Genomic DNA, 21,141 nt, shown 5'->3' on the forward strand with positions numbered 1-21,141 from the left:
AGTCCAGTTTCTAATGCAACTTAGTCAAATCCTCAAATTACAGAACCGAAATCCAATTCGTCGGCTATTTATCCACACTGCACTGGAATGGACATAACTCAGTGTACACAAGTCCGAATCAGGTTTTCTTTGAGGCATTTTAAAGCTACTTCAGAACACTACAACTTTTATGTTTTGGCCCAGAGCTAAATCAGAATGGATCCTGGTCAAAAATCGTGTTAAACTGGACTGAACTGAAGAAACAGACTGCTGGGAAATTCTTAAAACAGTAGGGGTATTTTGGACTTTTCACGTTCTGCGTTGCTCCGATTGAGCTGAAATTTTGCAGGTAACTATAAAATACCATTCTCTACAACTTTCATGTTTTATGCCAAGCCAAATTCGGCCTCTAACATGGTGCAACAAAAACGGGCAGAATAGGATGAAAATTTCCAGAAATCTGAAATCTTTTGGTTTCAATTGAACTTTCTTCAATTCCTTGTTCCAATCACTACCAAAGCCCCTTGTATAATCTTATATACAACATATACTAACTATACAACAAGTTTAGGCAGAAATTAATCAAACTCTAACTTACATATTTCATCCAACAATCACCACAACAACTTGCATCACTTGTAATCAAACCCAAAACATGGACTATTTAACATCTTAAACAAGAATAAAAGAATCAAAGCCATAGATCAGATTTTATACCTCAAAAAGAAGGCTTGCAAGAGTGATCCTCCACTATTTCTTGAAATTTTTGGTTCTCTTAGCTTCCCAAGCTTCCAAACTTACGATCAATCGGTTTAGAATTTTTGTTTCTCACTTGGATGGTGTAAATCAAGAAGAAAATGGTTGTTTCTTGCTCTCCCTTTTCTCTCTCTCTTGCTCGGCTGTGAAGGTGCAGAAATGAGGAAGAAAGGCTGCTAATATGGTGTTAATAAGACAAGAGGATTAGGACTAATTGTGACCACAAGTTGGCCTAACACTTGGCTCAATTTCAACCACTCAAATTTTCTCTTTCCTTGTTTTTTTCTTTGCCTTAAATTTCGGCCAATAGGAGAGCTAAGAGGGGGAAGATATTTTTCTCCATTAGTGATAAACTTGTATGGCAAGAAAGTGGTAGTCAAGTGGTGCGTTCAATCGGTAGTGCGCGGGACCCGCCGGTTCGCGCCGTTTTTCTTAAAAACACACGTACTAGGATTTTTACTTCCTATTTACTAACCTTATATTATTGCTACTACTCACATATTATTTTTCACTTAAAAGTCACTTTTAATCACCAAATTGATCCTTGGTCAGTACCGAAAATTCATCCGGCGAAAAAAATCGCGAAAACCCCAATTTTGCTCAAATCTTGAAACCGAAGTGTAAAACCCTATTTCCAGGTTCATCTGCACTTATTGTTGAACAATTGGGTAGTAGGGCCTTAATAAATAATAATTTTCAAATAAAAGGAAATTTTTAAGAAAACGTGAGGAATTTACAATTTCAATAATTAACATTAGAATCTCTAGTAAAATATGAAAGATTTAAGAAACCGTTTAATCACAAGTAAACTAGGGTTTTTGATTAAACATTAGGGTTTCTAGTCGTTTAAAACAAAATAAGGTTTTAAATCAAACCCGAAGAAATATACTTTAATATTTTCTTCACAAACAACCTCCTAATATTCGGGATGTTACAATCTCCCCTCCTTAAAAGAATTTCGCCCTCGAAATTCCAACGGGTACTAAGAGTCCTTTAAAGTCAGTCAGGTACTAGAAATCACTCCAATCCCTTATATATGACCTTATCATTTAGTAAAGAGCTAAGAGATAACCAAATAGAACATGCAAAAAGGGCTCAATTCGCATAACTAGCCCTAAGTTGAAACAAAAGTCTCAGATATTCGAAAAATTTAAAACATGGCTTAGCCTCAAGTCGAAAATTTTACCCCTGGCGGTGCTTGGAAACACAACAGGCAAAGCCACACAAATACGAATAAGTTCAAAAGCAAGGTCAAAGCAGGGTTCAAACATATAAGTTCAAAAGTAGATTCAATTACTTCAAGTTCAAGAAGCACGGGTACAAATAAGAACTCACTCGACTAGCCTATACCCAGCAATTGACATTCTCAAACAGTCGCCGAATTCAAATCCTCATATAGGTCATATTACTCATGTGTAAAAATCAAATCAGGTCCATTACATGTACGTAAGAGCACACTCACCAAAACAAGTTCAAGTCCCAAATGAGCTCATCTTAGTCTGTCTCAGACAGTTCAAGTATTGCAAACCCCTTTGATCAGTCCAATAACAAGGTTAAATGTTAGAATCATCCACGCGTTAACCTTTCCATCAAAACTCACCTCAACTGCAATCAAGATACAGACCCTTATTCTAACGCTCTTCACTATATGATACCCAAGTACAAGAATCCACAATAAGACAATTCACAACTCGAGCCGGCCGGTCCCAAGAGCAAATCGTCCATATTAGAGATTCCCACCTGGCATAACTAACTAATGTCTCCAACAATAGACAATCGTTCCACACTTAACAAGTCAATTCCCACAGTCCGAGAACCTTCTCCCGGCACGAGCTCAAAAGGAGCTCTGATACCATCTGTGACGACCCCACCTCCCCCTAAGGCGTACCAAAGGGTTCGGCGGACCGCCTGCCCAGCTCTCGCCAGGACTCACTCACTATCTCTATCGAGTAATGTACACACAACCATGAACCATAAATAACAATCCCAATTCCAGCTTATAATTTACATTGATAGAAATCGAGGTACAAAGTCTCAATATACTCAAACTGGTTCAAGGCGTATACAATCCAAATACAAAACATTCTATTCGAGGAATAGCACGAGTACAAGTCAAAAATCAAACAACTAGTCTATGCTAGACTTTACATATCTCGCACCTCGCTCGTACCCCTGAAAGGAAAACAAATGGAGTGGAATGAGCTAAAAGCCCAGTGAGGTTCCAAATAGCAAATTGACCATTATTTATAAGTACGAGTTTTCGATATAGCAAGGTAACGAGCATAAAGTTCATAAAGTGTTCATAAATGTGAACAGTAACACGTCAAGTAGCAATCTTAAAATGAGCGAATGTAGAAAATTTTTCAAAAGAAACAATAATCCAATAAACAATAACTACTCCAAAGTATAAGGATACGGATGACTCTCAGGAGCCAAATTCCCATTACATTACTAGAAGCTTGATCCCGTAGTAGTTGACACTCCGTCAACTTTCAAGTAAGTAACCAATCCAGTAGAACACCACTTACACGACTCTCCGTCCACCGTTCAACCCCCAGCTGGGCCCAAAATCCTCAAGAACACGGGTGGTAATACTCGAGTATACCGATTAGTCGAGGAGATATCACTCCACTCGACAATACAAGAGACCCAGGGTTCGTTACCCAATCGACCAAGCCCTTGCCGGCTCGACTAGAGTAACTCGCCACAGGGTTTCTGGAATTCCAGGAAGTGCGCGCATCATAATCAAGTATATCAAGTCAATTGCAACAATAAACAAGTATATCACGTAAGGGCAAGTGCGATAAAGTACACTCTTGCCCTTACAATTCACGTATATAACATGTAATCAGATTGGTCACGTATCAAGTTCAAGTATCAAGTTCAATTCGGTATTTGAAAGCACTCACCAAAAGATATAGTGCCTTTACTGGTCACTTTCAGGTTATACTCCGAGTTCGGAGTCCAAATCTGCGATAAAACTCAATTTGAGAACTTTGAAACATGACTAGAGTTCGAAACTTAAACGTTTCGTTCAATAAAAATCAAGAGATTGAAATTCACTCGGATAGTAGTCGTGAAACACTTGCTCGCTTTTTAAACGATAAAACTTTGTAACATTTATACTTGAAATTGTCTTGCGAGTTGAAGTACAAGGAAAACATACTTCGAGCAATCATTATTTCATTTCTCAAGGGTACAAGTTCGGCCAAGTCCTTATTTACATACCTCGAAACAAGAAGACTCAAGTACCCTAGATGGTTCAAGTACTATTCATATCAATTCGACCCAAGTCGCAAGTGTATTTATATAGTCCTCGAGCGTAAATTTGGGCAGCATGCCCTTTGTGTTTACCTAATTTTCCAGCCATTTAGGCTTCATTATTTTTCTTCAACAACAGCCCAACAACATACATATCAGCAATTTATGTCAAGAGCCGTTCCATAGGCTCACAATATCATAACAACAAGAATCGCATCAAGTACAAGTGCAGAAACGCAATGTAGTTCAAGACAGATTTGACGTACAAATGCGGAAATAACATATCTGAGGCTACGCTTATCGGATTGAGGCGCAACCTATGCCGTTTCGAAGCTAAGACACAGAGCTACAACATTCATGAATATCACTAAGTCCAGTTTCTAATGCAACTTAGTCAAATCCTCAAATTACAGAACCGAAATCCAATTCGTCGGCTATTTATCCACACTGCACTGGAATGGACATAACTCAGTGTACACAAGTCCGAATCAGGTTTTCTTTGAGGCATTTTAAAGCTACTTCAGAACACTACAACTTTTATGTTTTGGCCCAGAGCTAAATCAGAATGGATCCTGGTCAAAAATCGTGTTAAACTGGACTGAACTGAAGAAACAGACTGCTGGGAAATTCTTAAAACAGTAGGGGTATTTTGGACTTTTCACGTTCTGCGTTGCTCCGATTGAGCTGAAATTTTGCAGGTAACTATAAAATACCATTCTCTACAACTTTCATGTTTTATGCCAAGCCAAATTCGGCCTCTAACATGGTGCAACAAAAACGGGCAGAATAGGATGAAAATTTCCAGAAATCTGAAATCTTTTGGTTTCAATTGAACTTTCTTCAATTCCTTGTTCCAATCACTACCAAAGCCCCTTGTATAATCTTATATACAACATATACTAACTATACAACAAGTTTAGGCAGAAATTAATCAAACTCTAACTTACATATTTCATCCAACAATCACCACAACAACTTGCATCACTTGTAATCAAACCCAAAACATGGACTATTTAACATCTTAAACAAGAATAAAAGAATCAAAGCCATAGATCAGATTTTATACCTCAAAAAGAAGGCTTGCAAGAGTGATCCTCCACTATTTCTTGAAATTTTTGGTTCTCTTAGCTTCCCAAGCTTCCAAACTTACGATCAATCGGTTTAGAATTTTTGTTTCTCACTTGGATGGTGTAAATCAAGAAGAAAATGGTTGTTTCTTGCTCTCCCTTTTCTCTCTCTCTTGCTCGGCTGTGAAGGTGCAGAAATGAGGAAGAAAGGCTGCTAATATGGTGTTAATAAGACAAGAGGATTAGGACTAATTGTGACCACAAGTTGGCCTAACACTTGGCTCAATTTCAACCACTCAAATTTTCTCTTTCCTTGTTTTTTTCTTTGCCTTAAATTTCGGCCAATAGGAGAGCTAAGAGGGGGAAGATATTTTTCTCCATTAGTGATAAACTTGTATGGCAAGAAAGTGGTAGTCAAGTGGTGCGTTCAATCGGTAGTGCGCGGGACCCGCCGGTTCGCGCCGTTTTTCTTAAAAACACACGTACTAGGATTTTTACTTCCTATTTACTAACCTTATATTATTGCTACTACTCACATATTATTTTTCACTTAAAAGTCACTTTTAATCACCAAATTGATCCTTGGTCAGTACCGAAAATTCATCCGGCGAAAAAAATCGCGAAAACCCCAATTTTGCTCAAATCTTGAAACCGAAGTGTAAAACCCTATTTCCAGGTTCATCTGCACTTATTGTTGAACAATTGGGTAGTAGGGCCTTAATAAATAATAATTTTCAAATAAAAGGAAATTTTTAAGAAAACGTGAGGAATTTACAATTTCAATAATTAACATTAGAATCTCTAGTAAAATATGAAAGATTTAAGAAACCGTTTAATCACAAGTAAACTAGGGTTTTTGATTAAACATTAGGGTTTCTAGTCGTTTAAAACAAAATAAGGTTTTAAATCAAACCCGAAGAAATATACTTTAATATTTTCTTCACAAACAACCTCCTAATATTCGGGATGTTACAATCTCCCCTCCTTAAAAGAATTTCGCCCTCGAAATTCCAACGGGTACTAAGAGTCCTTTAAAGTCAGTCAGGTACTAGAAATCACTCCAATCCCTTATATATGACCTTATCATTTAGTAAAGAGCTAAGAGATAACCAAATAGAACATGCAAAAAGGGCTCAATTCGCATAACTAGCCCTAAGTTGAAACAAAAGTCTCAGATATTCGAAAAATTTAAAACATGGCTTAGCCTCAAGTCGAAAATTTTACCCCTGGCGGTGCTTGGAAACACAACAGGCAAAGCCACACAAATACGAATAAGTTCAAAAGCAAGGTCAAAGCAGGGTTCAAACATATAAGTTCAAAAGTAGATTCAATTACTTCAAGTTCAAGAAGCACGGGTACAAATAAGAACTCACTCGACTAGCCTATACCCAGCAATTGACATTCTCAAACAGTCGCCGAATTCAAATCCTCATATAGGTCATATTACTCATGTGTAAAAATCAAATCAGGTCCATTACATGTACGTAAGAGCACACTCACCAAAACAAGTTCAAGTCCCAAATGAGCTCATCTTAGTCTGTCTCAGACAGTTCAAGTATTGCAAACCCCTTTGATCAGTCCAATAACAAGGTTAAATGTTAGAATCATCCACGCGTTAACCTTTCCATCAAAACTCACCTCAACTGCAATCAAGATACAGACCCTTATTCTAACGCTCTTCACTATATGATACCCAAGTACAAGAATCCACAATAAGACAATTCACAACTCGAGCCGGCCGGTCCCAAGAGCAAATCGTCCATATTAGAGATTCCCACCTGGCATAACTAACTAATGTCTCCAACAATAGACAATCGTTCCACACTTAACAAGTCAATTCCCACAGTCCGAGAACCTTCTCCCGGCACGAGCTCAAAAGGAGCTCTGATACCATCTGTGACGACCCCACCTCCCCCTAAGGCGTACCAAAGGGTTCGGCGGACCGCCTGCCCAGCTCTCGCCAGGACTCACTCACTATCTCTATCGAGTAATGTACACACAACCATGAACCATAAATAACAATCCCAATTCCAGCTTATAATTTACATTGATAGAAATCGAGGTACAAAGTCTCAATATACTCAAACTGGTTCAAGGCGTATACAATCCAAATACAAAACATTCTATTCGAGGAATAGCACGAGTACAAGTCAAAAATCAAACAACTAGTCTATGCTAGACTTTACATATCTCGCACCTCGCTCGTACCCCTGAAAGGAAAACAAATGGAGTGGAATGAGCTAAAAGCCCAGTGAGGTTCCAAATAGCAAATTGACCATTATTTATAAGTGCGAGTTTTCGATATAGCAAGGTAACGAGCATAAAGTTCATAAAGTGTTCATAAATGTGAACAGTAACACGTCAAGTAGCAATCTTAAAATGAGCGAATGTAGAAAATTTTTCAAAAGAAACAATAATCCAATAAACAATAACTACTCCAAAGTATAAGGATACGGATGACTCTCAGGAGCCAAATTCCCATTACATTACTAGAAGCTTGATCCCGTAGTAGTTGACACTCCGTCAACTTTCAAGTAAGTAACCAATCCAGTAGAACACCACTTACACGACTCTCCGTCCACCGTTCAACCCCCAGCTGGGCCCAAAATCCTCAAGAACACGGGTGGTAATACTCGAGTATACCGATTAGTCGAGGAGATATCACTCCACTCGACAATACAAGAGACCCAGGGTTCGTTACCCAATCGACCAAGCCCTTGCCGGCTCGACTAGAGTAACTCGCCACAGGGTTTCTGGAATTCCAGGAAGTGCGCGCATCATAATCAAGTATATCAAGTCAATTGCAACAATAAACAAGTATATCACGTAAGGGCAAGTGCGATAAAGTACACTCTTGCCCTTACAATTCACGTATATAACATGTAATCAGATTGGTCACGTATCAAGTTCAAGTATCAAGTTCAATTCGGTATTTGAAAGCACTCACCAAAAGATATAGTGCCTTTACTGGTCACTTTCAGGTTATACTCCGAGTTCGGAGTCCAAATCTGCGATAAAACTCAATTTGAGAACTTTGAAACATGACTAGAGTTCGAAACTTAAACGTTTCGTTCAATAAAAATCAAGAGATTGAAATTCACTCGGATAGTAGTCGTGAAACACTTGCTCGCTTTTTAAACGATAAAACTTTGTAACATTTATACTTGAAATTGTCTTGCGAGTTGAAGTACAAGGAAAACATACTTCGAGCAATCATTATTTCATTTCTCAAGGGTACAAGTTCGGCCAAGTCCTTATTTACATACCTCGAAACAAGAAGACTCAAGTACCCTAGATGGTTCAAGTACTATTCATATCAATTCGACCCAAGTCGCAAGTGTATTTATATAGTCCTCGAGCGTAAATTTGGGCAGCATGCCCTTTGTGTTTACCTAATTTTCCAGCCATTTAGGCTTCATTATTTTTCTTCAACAACAGCCCAACAACATACATATCAGCAATTTATGTCAAGAGCCATTCCATAGGCTCACAATATCATAACAACAAGAATCGCATCAAGTACAAGTGCAGAAACGCAATGTAGTTCAAGACAGATTTGACGTACAAATGCGGAAATAACATATCCGAGGCTACGCTTATCGGATTGAGGCGCAACCTATGCCGTTTCGAAGCTAAGACACAGAGCTACAACATTCATGAATATCACTAAGTCCAGTTTCTAATGCAACTTAGTCAAATCCTCAAATTACAGAACCGAAATCCAATTCGTCGGCTATTTATCCACACTGCACTGGAATGGACATAACTCAGTGTACACAAGTCCGAATCAGGTTTTCTTTGAGGCATTTTAAAGCTACTTCAGAACACTACAACTTTTATGTTTTGGCCCAGAGCTAAATCAGAATGGATCCTGGTCAAAAATCGTGTTAAACTGGACTGAACTGAAGAAACAGACTGCTGGGAAATTCTTAAAACAGTAGGGGTATTTTGGACTTTTCACGTTCTACGTTGCTCCGATTGAGCTGAAATTTTGCAGGTAACTATAAAATACCATTCTCTACAACTTTCATGTTTTATTCCAAGCCAAATTCGGCCTCTAACATGGTGCAACAAAAACGGGCAGAATAGGATGAAAATTTCCAGAAATCTGAAATCTTTTGGTTTCAATTGAACTTTCTTCAATTCCTTGTTCCAATCACTACCAAAGCCCCTTGTATAATCTTATATACAACATATACTAACTATACAACAAGTTTAGGCAGAAATTAATCAAACTCTAACTTACATATTTCATCCAACAATCACCACAACAACTTGCATCACTTGTAATCAAACCCAAAACATGGACTATTTAACATCTTAAACAAGAATAAAAGAATCAAAGCCATAGATCAGATTTTATACCTCAAAAAGAAGGCTTGCAAGAGTGATCCTCCACTATTTCTTGAAATTTTTGGTTCTCTTAGCTTCCCAAGCTTCCAAACTTACGATCAATCGGTTTAGAATTTTTGTTTCTCACTTGGATGGTGTAAATCAAGAAGAAAATGGTTGTTTCTTGCTCTCCCTTTTCTCTCTCTCTTGCTCGGCTGTGAAGGTGCAGAAATGGGGAAGAAAGGCTGCTAATATGGTGTTAATAAGACAAGAGGATTAGGACTAATTGTGACCACAAGTTGGCCTAACACTTGGCTCAATTTCAACCACTCAAATTTTCTCTTTCCTTGTTTTTTTCTTTGCCTTAAATTTCGGCCAATAGGAGAGCTAAGAGGGGGAAGATATTTTTCTCCATTAGTGATAAACTTGTATGGCAAGAAAGTGGTAGTCAAGTGGTGCGTTCAATCGGTAGTGCGCGGGACCCGCCGGTTCGCGCCGTTTTTCTTAAAAACACACGTACTAGGATTTTTACTTCCTATTTACTAACCTTATATTATTGCTACTACTCACATATTATTTTTCACTTAAAAGTCACTTTTAATCACCAAATTGATCCTTGGTCAGTACCGAAAATTCATCCGGCGAAAAAAATCGCGAAAACCCCAATTTTGCTCAAATCTTGAAACCGAAGTGTAAAACCCTATTTCCAGGTTCATCTGCACTTATTGTTGAACAATTGGGTAGTAGGGCCTTAATAAATAATAATTTTCAAATAAAAGGAAATTTTTAAGAAAACGTGAGGAATTTACAATTTCAATAATTAACATTAGAATCTCTAGTAAAATATGAAAGATTTAAGAAACCGTTTAATCACAAGTAAACTAGGGTTTTTGATTAAACATTAGGGTTTCTAGTCGTTTAAAACAAAATAAGGTTTTAAATCAAACCCGAAGAAATATACTTTAATATTTTCTTCACAAACAACCTCCTAATATTCGGGATGTTACAGTGCAGCCCACCAATGCAGATGTAACAATAACCAAATCACCCGGAAAGGAAAAATGACTGCCAAAGGGAAGAGCATTGCTCAACCCAAGGAAAAGCAAACTGTTGATCCTTCTGGGGATCAGCAGAATGCAGAAAAAATTGCTGAGGAACAGCAAACTGAGGAACCATCTACCAGGAAATCACCAAGAACAAGGTCTGGTGTCCAGAGTGCTGCACAAACTGCTCAGCGCAGTGGAAAAAGAAAGCGTCTTGAGCAGCATGAGACCCAAACTGCTACTGAACCCACTTCTCTACCCAAGTTCATCGATGATAAAGCCAGAGAAAGGTTTGAATGGATCTCGCAGAAGGGTTTCATCACCCAGAGGACCATTATCCCCTACGAATTCCGTAAGCTTGATCTTGAACCTGTTCTCAACCTGTTTGAATTCCAAAAATGGACCCATCTTTTAACCATTACAAACACATACTATCCTGACATGCTCCATCAGTTTTTTGCTAATCTTAGGAAAGGCAGATCACATACTGATCTCATTTCTCGTGTCAACTCTGTTAACATTGAACTGAATCCTGACATTGTTAACTCTGTTTTGGAAACCAAAATTGAAAGTGGTTTTAAAGGCAAAATTACAAACTTCTTTTCATACGAAGAATTTTCCTCTGCATACCATCACTTTCATGTTGCAAAATTAATGACCTACTTTCAATCTCACTTTAATACTCCTGCTGAGGCTAGATTGGAGGATCTTAACCCTCAGAATCTGATTATTTTCACCATAATTTTAAACTTTTTGGTGCCTCAACTGTGTTTTCAAAGGCTTACTTTGAAAGGAAAAATCTAAAATTTTTTGAGGGTCACTCGTGCTACAAAGAAACTGTCTCTGAGTCTAGGAGGAAAAATCTTCATGAAACCCCTGTCACCCCTAGGACTCCTCGTGACCAGTCAATGTATGTGACACCCTTCACCATTCATCCCAGAAAATCAGCCTCTAAATTTCCTTCATCCAACCTTGAGGTCATCACTCTGCTTGAGGACCTCAAACAGCATATCCTGCTTCTAGAAGATGGCTTGATGATGACCATGACTTCTGATCAACAAGCCACCTTCGTTGCCAAAAGGAATCTGCTCGTACCTCTCATTCCTCCAGAAAATGAAAATGCACACCAAAAGGAGCCTAGAACTGAGCCAACCACTGAGGCTACCCCAGGGTACCGTGTCTCCAGTTCTCAACCACAGGACAAGGGAAAAGCTCCGGCAACTGAAGAAGAAACTGAAGAGGAGGATGATGATGATGAGGATGAGGACACTGAGAAAGAAGACCCTGCTCAGTTTCGTCTGGCTAGAAGAAGGCCTTGGATCCTCAAAGATCACATTTTAGGCACCCCTAGGCACATACACCTCATGGTAGTTCATAATAGGCTCTTGGCATCCCTTGCGTTTCAAACTTTATGTGTTTTGTATTAAGACTTCTACTTTCCCTTTTACTGCTGATCTGTAAGAATATTTGGATATTTTGTGTGCTTTGAACTCATAATTTGTTATTCCTATGCTTTTGGATAAATGTCTGACACTATTTGTTGCTGGACAATATTGTTGGTAATATGGCCGTGGTTGATTTAATGATGACAAAAAGGGAGAGAAATGGATTGGACATGAATTCTCTATGTGAGGGGGAGTCATCCTTTTCTGAGTAAACATGGGTGAACATTATTCTGAAGGGAAGTTGTACTTAAATTTTGTACTTAAACAAAGAGGGGAGTTGCATTAAGTAAGGGGAAGCTGTACTTAAATTTTTTTTTTGCTCCATCCATTGTTTTGTCATCATCAAAAAGGGGGAGATTTGTTAGGACCCGTAATTTTCTTAATTTTTAGGTTTTATTTTCTTTTAATTGCACGTTTTTTTTTCCACATTTTCTTTATTCAAAAATTTTATGAGTAAATATAGTTTTAAAATGATTGTTCTAGTATCGGTTAGTTTTTGAGAAATTAAGAGTGTATACGAGACGTGGGACCCGCTAGTGCGGAAAGTTCGGTAAAATTCGGCCAATTAGGTTAAGTGTTGGATACCGGGTTTATTTTAGCAGGTGTTAAGAGATAATTAGAAGTTACCTAGATGGATTATTATTGGAGAGACAAAATGATAGAGATGTATTAAATGAAGTGACAAGTGTCACTTGAAAATTCATTCTTACCTTTTGACCTTTTGGACCACTATTCATGACTTTACCATTTAAACTAAAAATTGACCAAAATGACTTCAATTTTGCAAGCTTCTTGGCCGACTCTTATCAAGCAAAAAGGAAAGAAAAGCTCTCAATTTTCTAGTCTCCAATCTTGCCCAATATTTCAATTCAACCGTTTAATCTTCAAATTTCCCCATAAAACCTCTTAGTTTGGTGATATTAAGGTTGGTTGTGAAGTTGTTTGGAAGGCTAAGGTGATTAGTTGCTCTCTCTCTTGTATTACTAAGGTAAGTAGTGAAGGACCCCTCTCCTCCATCTAATGATGTTTAATTCATGATTTGTGGTAGCCTAAGAGGGAATTTTGTGGATTATATATTGATTTTGGTTGAATTTGGTGAAGTTTTATAATTATTGATGATTTTTCTGTTTTAATATGATTGTTATGGTGTGGCTATGAATGATGATTGGAAATGATCTAGAACGAAGCTAGAAGGTGTATGTGGTGGTTAATTGCAAGAAATTTCTGCTTTGGAAAGCAATTTGGAAAGTTAGGGTTTCATGTTCTTACATTCTGCCTGGCACTTTACCTCATAGTTAGGGGCTGAATTGGCCTTGGGTTAAAACATTAAAGTTGTAGGGAATGATATTTTAGAGATTCCTACAAAATTTCAGGTCAATCGGAGCAGTGTAGCTTGAGAAAAGACTGAAATACCCCTGCTGCCCTGGTTATACCCGAATTTGATAATTGCGTCTGTAATTGGTTAATTTGGTTTGGAATGCTTCTGATTTGGTTGTTAGTGCCTTCTGATGAATTGTATCCTTGTATCTTATCTTTCGGATGGCTTTGGAATCACTTGATTTGGACTTAGGTAGCCTGACTTATGATGTTTGAACCAGAATGCGGTTTGTGAACCTATTTTTGCGGTTCTGGTTTAGTATCTTGCATTTTTTACCTAGTTACACTCGAAACTGGGCAGAGTAGCCTTCTTCAACATTGTATCCCTATCTCTTAGCTTCGAAACAGTATATCTTTCACCTTCATCCGATAATCGTAGTGCCAATGGTGCCAAAACCGCAAAATGATGTCAAAAACTATTTTTTTTGGAGTAGAGCTTAATTCCATTTCCGGATCTTCCTGGTTTAATCTAGTGCTTATACATTCTTATGGAGCCCTATTTTGGTGGTATTTGGAATTGGTTTATGACCCATAATCGAGTCTTATTGTGCTTATTTGAATATTTTAGGACGTGCCGGTTGTGTCCAATATGCTAAACGACGTCAAAACAATTTTGCGGTTTTAGAGCTTAACTTTCATTTCCGGTCATTTTCCTAGCTAAATTTTGTACTTGAATGACTTTGAGCCTTTTGAATGGCTGTTGTGATGAATTTATATTTCGTATGACTTTGGGACTGGCTGAGAAAAATAATGAAGCCATGACGGCTGGAAAAGTAAGCAAATTTAGGGGAAGTTGTAATGACCCCACCTCCCCCTAAGGCGAACCAAAGGGTTTAGCGGACCGCCTGCCCAGTTCTCGCCGGGACTCACTCACTTACTACATTTCTCAAGTAAATTACAAGGTACAACTCAAATAATACATCCAATTCTCCAAAATTACATATGATAAGCGAAGCGGAAACTAGTTCTAAGCGTAAAATGTAGATTTACATCCGATTCAATTCCAAATATTTATACAAGCCCAAAAGTACACAAACCAAAACTAAAACTAAACTATACAAGATGTACGCCATCCAGCCACACAAAGATCCAAAAACAAGTTCTTCCTTTACTTCGATCCCTGTGGGGAGAAGAAGATAATAGGGTGTGAGCTAGAAGCTCAGCGAGTGACCAGTAAAATCAACAGCCAAGTATATTTCACAATAAAGCATTGATATGATGTCATGATGCAGTAATCAAATGTTCATTTATTGCTCATGTGAGCCAGTGAAGTTCTTGTACTTAAATATCCAATGCTCGTTTAGATCAGGTAACCATGAAACAGGAGTAAGGAGCCATCGTACTCCAAAGAATGTGTAAACAATAGTGGAGACATTGGTTCTAAGCACAAGACTTTCCAGGAACTCATTGGAGCCAAATTATGTCATGGCATACACCCAAACCCAAATGATATGCAATGGAGTAATAAATGTAAGAATTAGTTCAAAAGTAACTTTGAAAATAGTTGAGGGATCACTCACTCAAACTATAGTGCCTGAAGTAGTCACGTTCAATTATACTCCAGATTTGGAGTCCAGATCTGCGATAAAAATCCGATTTGAGAACTTTGAAACACGAATAAGATTTGAAACTTAAACGTTCCGTTCATAAGAATCAACCAATTGAAATTCATTTGAAAGGCATTCGTGAAACACTTGCTCGCTTTTCAAATCATAAGGTTTTTTTTTGTAGCATATATACTTGGAAACAATACTTGAGTTGAAAGTACAAGGAAATACAAGTTTACATTGGCAATTATATCTTTTCCTCAAGAGTACAAGTTCGTTTAGGTTTTTAACGTATAACCATCGATAACAAAGTAGCAAAAGTTCTCGCTAGTTCAAGTGGTAATCACTTAACCTTCACTCAAGTTGCAAGTATAGTTTTCTAGTTCTCGAGTAAAAATTCGGGCAGCATGCCCTTTGTGTTTACCTAATTTTCCAGCCATTTAGGCTTCATTATTTTTCCTCAACCAAAACCCAACATCACATATATCAGAAATTCATGTCAAGGGCCGTTCCATAGGCTCACAATATCATAAGATCAAGATTCACAATAATAGCAAGTGCAGAAATTCAATTTAGCAAAAGACAGCTTTGACGTATGGATGCGGAAATAACATATCCGAGGCTACGCTTATCGGATTGAGGCGCAACTTATGCCGTTTCGAAGCTAAGACTCAGGGGTAAAATGTTCATGAAGGTCACTTAGTCCAGTTTCTAATGTAACTTAGTCAAATCCTCAAATTACAGAACCAAAATCCACTTTGTCGGCTGTTTAACCGCATTACACTGTAATGGACATATCTCAGGCTACAAAAGTCCAATTCTGGTGTTCTTAGAGGCATTTGAAAGCTAAGTCATAATACTAAAACTTTCATGTTTTGGTAAAAAGCTAAATCAGTACGGATCCTAGTCAAAAAACGTGGTAAACTGGACAAACTGATCACACGGACTGCTGGGGAAAAACTTAAAACAGTAAGGGTATTTTGACTTTTCATGACCTACGTTGCTTTAATTGAGCTGAAATTTTGTAGGCACCTATAAAATACCATTCTATACAACTTTCATTCTTTGACCTAAGGCCAATTCGGCCTCTAACATAGGGTTACAAATTCGGACAGAATGTTGGGGAAAATTTTCCAGATTCTGGAATTTTTTTGTAATCAATGGAACTTTCTCAATTTTCTTGTTCTAATCACTACCAAAACACCTTATACAACCTTAATTGCAACATACAAGCATCATACAACAAATTGGGCAGAAATTCCTCAAGCCCTAGTTCATCATATAAAAGGAGAAAACTTCCAAATTCATCACACCCACTTGCATAATCATGAAATCAAACCAAAACTTAAGCTAAAAACACATCTTAAAGCAAGATTCAAAGCAACAAAGATCATGATCAAATGTTGGTACCTCAAAAACAAGGCTTGGTAGAGTGATTCTTCACCCCCTTTGATATTTCTTGGTTCCTCAAGCTTCCTAACTCACAAGCTACCCTTTAATCGGTTTGGATTTGGATTTGTTACTTGGGTTGAAGCAAATCAAGAAGATGGAATTGTTTTCCTTTGGTCTTTTTCTCTCTTGTCTCTCTCGGCCAAGCAGCAGCAAAATGAAGGGGAAAGTTGTGAAATTTGGAGTTAAATGGAAAGACCAAGTCTTGGTCAAGAAGCTCTAAGGTGGCGACACTTGTCGCCACCACTACCTTCCATTTTTCTCTTTCTTTTCCTTTGCATTTTAAGCCTCATAATTCGGTCAGCCTTAGCTGTAATTTAAGAAGATATTTTGCTCAAAGTCAATAAGCTAGTTTGGTAAGAAAAATGGTGATCAAGTGGTGCGTTCAATCGGTAGTGCGCGGGACCTGCCGGTTCGCGCCGTTTTCCTTAAAAACTCACGTACTAGGGTTTTTACTTCTCATTCACTAACCTTATATCATTGCTACTACTCACATATTATTTTTCACTTAAAAGTCACTTTTAATCACCAAATTTGATCCTTGCTCCGTCCCGAAAATTCATCCGGCGGAAAAACCGCGAAAACCCTAATTTGCTCAAATCTTGAAACCGAAGTGTGAAACCCTATTTTCTAGGTTCATTGGCACTTATTGTGGCGTGATTGAGTAGTAGGGCCATTGTAAAGTGGTATTTATCAAAGAAAAGGAAATTTTAAGAAAAATATAAGGAATTTGCACGGCTTCTGGCCGGATTCCTCACAAAACACTATTCACCAGCAATTTTTCCCTTTTCTTCTGCCTCGGGGCGTTACAACTCCCCTCCTTAAAAGAATGTCATCCTCGACATTCCAACTTGTACTAATCAGATCAAAATAGTTCTCGAAAGTCGATCACGTATTAAGAATCATTTCAATCTCGCTTATCATAATCAAATACTAATCAGATCAAATATCTCAAAGGTCAATCACATACTAAGAATCACTCATTACAATCAAGTACTAAAAGTACTCCAATCCAACTTATCAAATAATCTTGATCCAATTGATAGTCAAACGAGTAACTGGATACATATACAAAAAGGGCTCGAAATCGGACTTAAAGTCCCTGGTATTTGGAAAAACAATTCAGGACATAACAATATCTCAGGTCAGAAATTACCCCTGGTGGTGCTTTATAACACAACAAGCTAGCACTCAGCTATACTTCACCAGAGCCTCAGATGCAAGATTTTGTCCATGGCGGTGCTGGACAACACAACAGGTTAGCACAATGGCTATACCTCGCCAAAGAACCTCAGTTCAAAATTTCATCCTTGGTGGTGCTTTATAACACAACAAGTTAGCACAACGGCTAAACTTCACCAGAGGATCTTAGCTCAAGAAATTGGCCCTGGTGGTGCTTTATAACACAACAAGTTAGCACAACGGCTAAACTTCACCAGAGAGCCTCAAGTCAAAGTTTCATCCCTGATGGTGCTTTGAAACACAACAGGTATGCCTCGCCAAAAGAATGGCGGTGCTTGGTAACACAACAGGCAATACCTCATCAAAGAGGTTCAGTTCAAGAATTTCATCCCTGATGGTGCTTGGAAACACAACAGGTATGCCTCGCCAAGAGAATGGCGGAGCTTGGTAACACAACAGGCTATACCTCATCAAAGAGGTTTAGTTCAAGAATTTCATCCCTGATGGTGCTTGGAAACACAACAGGTATGCCTCGCCAAGAGAATGGCGGTGCTTGGTAACACAACAGGCTATACCTCATCAAAGAGGTTCAGTTCAACCGCTACAGAGGAGTAGTAGCCGATCTACAACCAAACAGGTACGAAAATGTTCAGAAACAGAGTCAAAAGCAGGGTTGAAGTATATCGGTTCAAAAGCAGGGTCAATTATTTCAGGTTTAAGGAACACGGGTATGAGTAGAAACTCACTCGCCTAGCTTATGCCCAGTAATTCACACTCTCAAGCAGTCATCAAACTCAAATCCACATACAGATCATATATAAATCAAGATACTTGCTCAAGAGTAAAAGAGATACCCTATTTTCAGTTAGGTCAGGTCTATCCAGTGTATGTAAGGGTACACTAGATGATTCAAATTCAAGTCTACTTACAGGTCGTATACAAACCAAACTACTTGCTCATGCGTAAATGAAATACCATATATTCAGTCAAATCACAACCACTAAGTGTACGTAAAAGCACACTTGCCTAAACAATGTTCAAGTCTCAAGTGAACTCAGCCTAGTCAGTTTCCGGCAGTTCAAGTAGTTCAAATCCCAACACTTACAAATCGGGTGGTGCCATCCTTAATCAAACAAGAAGACTAGATGAAGGTTGCAAAATCAAAAATTTTCTCAACAATCCAGCCACCACCATAATGTATCAAAACCCAAGCCAACACTTATTGGACAAGTCCAAGTCATTATTTCAATTTCCTCATTCAGTTAAGTCTTGAGTACAAGACAAAATCTTCTGCGCTCTAACCTGTGCCATTACAACTTATCTCAAACTCAATCATAATTTCTATTCACATCATCGTACGTTAAACCATATTCCGTCTAAAATTCACGAGCATTTCCTCAGGAAAAATATCAGGTACACAAGTACAAGAATTCAAACTAAGAAACTTCACGACTCAGACCATATGATTTTAAACGAAGCTCATCAAGTCATATCTTACGTGTACCATTTTCAAGAGTCACAACTGACGCTCCAAAAGAGCACTGAACGTACAAACCAATCCCACAGTCCGGCATCCTAAACTTTAAGCCTAGGATACACTACAAAGATCTGAAGCCTAAGCTCTGATACCATTTGTAACGACCCCACCTCCCCCTAAGGCGAACCAAAGGGTTTAGCGGACCGCCTGCCCAGCTCTCGCCGGGACTCACTCACTTACTACATTTCTCAAGTAAATTACAAGGTACAACTCAAATAATACATCCAATTCTCCAAAATTACATATCATAAGCGAAGCGGAAACTAGTTCTAAGTGTAAAATGTAGATTTACATTCGATTCAATTCCAAATATTTATACAAGCCCAAAAGTACACAAACCAAAACTAAAACTAAACTATACAAGATGTACGCCATCCAGCCACACAAAGATCCAAAAACAAGTTCTTCCTTTACTTCGATCCCTGTGGGGAGAAGAAGATAATAGGGGGTGAGCTAGAAGCTCAGCGAGTGACCAGTAAAATCAGCAGCTAAGTATATTTCACAATAAAGCATTGATATGATGTCATGATGCAGTAATCAAATGTTCATTTATTGCTCATGTGAGCCAGTGAAGTTCTTGTACTTAAATATCCAATGCTCGTTTAGATCAGGTAACCATGAAACAGGAGTAAGGAGCCATCGTACTCCAAAGAATGTGTAAACAATAGTGGAGACATTGGTTCTAAGCATAAGACTTTCCAGGAACTCATTGGAGCCAAATTATGTCATGGCATACACCCAAACCCAAATGATATGCAATGGAGTAATAAATGTAAGAATTAGTTCAAAAGTAACTTTGGAAATAGTTGAGGGATCACTCACTCAAACTATAGTGCCTGAAGTAGTCACGTTCAATTATACTCCAGATTTGGAGTCCAGATCTGCGATAAAAATCCGATTTGAGAACTTTGAAACACGAGTAAGATTTGAAACTTAAACGTTCCGTTCATAAGAATCAACCAATTGAATAAAAGATTGAGAGTATTTTCGGCGCCGTTCTCTTCCGCTGCATTACTAGGGTTTATTCCTGCTTCTATGGACAATATGGCTGCCCTCCAGCCTGAGGTTGGGGGGCAACCCTCCTCCGTTCCTTCGTTCCAGCGCAAGTCCTTTTCTGATCTCTTCCACAACTCTTCGGATAGGCCGGCTCTCTCGGTTAGAGCATCGCAGACGACTCATCGAGGGGAACCGGCTGTGGTTTTCTCTCAAGCAGATCTCACCTCCCTTGCACTTCCATATAAATTTGCTTTGGTGGGGAAATTCTCCAAGGGACGTCCGTCCATGGAGAACTTACGAAAATTCATGAAAACGTTAGACTTGAAGGAGATGGCCTCTGTTGGTCTGCTAGATTCCAGGCATGTTCTGCTCAAGATGGGAAACGAAGCTGACTTTCATAGAATGTGGTCTAGAGGGATCTGGTATGTTTCTGGGTCTCCTATGAGGGTTTTTAAGTGGGCACCATCCTTCCATGTGGACAAGGAGCCTTCGGTGGTACCGGTGTGGTTCCAACTTCCTAAACTGCCATTGCATTACTTCCACAAAGATTGCCTCTTTCAGATTGTGAGTGTCCTGGGGATTCCCCTTTTTATGGATGCTGCTACTATGGCTGGGTCTCGCCCAAGTGTTGCAAGAGTGTGTGTAGAGATTGATTTGCTCAAACCGCTGCCTCCGCGAGTGTGGATTGGTAATGGTGACTGCGATGGGTTTTGGCAAACGTTAATCCCAGAAATCCTCCCCAAGTACTGCTGCCATTGCTTTCGGCAGGGACATACTCAAGCTGAGTGTCATGTTCTGAACCCAGCTCTAAAACAAAAGCCTCCTGATGTGGTCAAGTCTGGTGCAGAGAAGCGGCCTGTGCAGTTGCAGTTCCGTCCAAAGAAGAACTCCACCATGGAGGATCGTCCTTTGGATCCTGCCCTTGGGGGGAATTCACCAGGTGTGGGTTCTAAAGTGGCGGGGGATTTCCTATCTAGCTCTCTTCCCCTGGAGCCTGATGAGCAACTTGTGGGGACGGCTGATATGGGAGTCTCGCAATTGGTCAGGGGAGCTGCGGACTCTCCTGTGCAACAGTCGGGGGCTGGTCTGACTCCTTTGGTGATTGGGGCGGAGCCTTGCCTTGGTGCTAGTATGTCAGTGGATGTTCCAGCAGGTGGGGTGATGGAGGAG

Source organism: Coffea arabica, chromosome 10e (genome assembly GCF_036785885.1).
Source record: "Coffea arabica cultivar ET-39 chromosome 10e, Coffea Arabica ET-39 HiFi, whole genome shotgun sequence".
Classification (NCBI taxonomy): Eukaryota; Viridiplantae; Streptophyta; class Magnoliopsida; order Gentianales; family Rubiaceae; genus Coffea; species Coffea arabica.